Raw genomic sequence first — 906 nt, forward strand, 5'->3', positions numbered from 1 at the left:
CAAACAATTATGTAAAACTGTACATCAAAGTGATGTTAAGGGTATCTATCATAAAAAGCATCTTCATTTTCCTCTCTCAGATGAGATTTTGGAGTTGAGTCTTCATTCTAAGCCCCATTTTACATGTACGTATTTTTACACTCTCTGGTGATTCAGATCCACCAGCAGCTTTTTTAGAAACAGATGGGTAATCTCTTTCTGCCCAATTCACAGCTTTGGAAACCTGCTGGATTGTCAGCTACAAGACATTTCTGTCTCAACAGCAATGAATGAAATTGTTGTTAGGTGCCGTTGAGTCAAGTAGGACTCATAGTGACCCTAAGAACAAAAGATCTGAACCCAGTCCTGTCCTGTACCATCCTCACACTTCCTGACACACAAGAGCCCATTGCAGCAGTCACTGGCCAATCCTCCTAGTTGAGGGTCGTCTTCTCCTTTGCTGATCCTCCACCCTTCTCAGCATCTTGTCCCTTGCCAAGGAATAGCACCTCCTAGCAACATGCCCAAAGTATGTGAGGTGAAGCCTCCAAAGAGCTCTCCAGCTGCACCCCCTCCAAGATATATCTGGTTATTATCTTGGCCATCTATGGTATATTCAGTGCTCTTCTCCAACACCACAGCTCAAAGGTGTCTATTCTTTTCCTGTCATCCTTATTCATTGTCCAGCTCTCAGAGGCACAGCAAGTAATTGGAAAGAGCATGGTCCTCAAATGGACATCATTACTCCTCAATAATTTGGAGAGGTCCCCAACTGCAGATTTTCCCCAGTGCAGTGTGTCTCTTTATTTCCTGACTGCTGGTACCAAGTGCCTTTGCATAGTCAAAGGCTTTTGACTGTGTGGATCACAACAAGCTATGGCTGACTCTGAGAAGAACGGGAATCTCAGAATATTTGATTGTGCTAAT

Source organism: Elephantulus edwardii, unplaced genomic scaffold (genome assembly GCF_000299155.1).
Source record: "Elephantulus edwardii isolate Elephantulus edwardi_28Jun2011 unplaced genomic scaffold, EleEdw1.0 scaffold00079, whole genome shotgun sequence".
Lineage (NCBI taxonomy): Eukaryota > Metazoa > Chordata > Mammalia > Macroscelidea > Macroscelididae > Elephantulus > Elephantulus edwardii.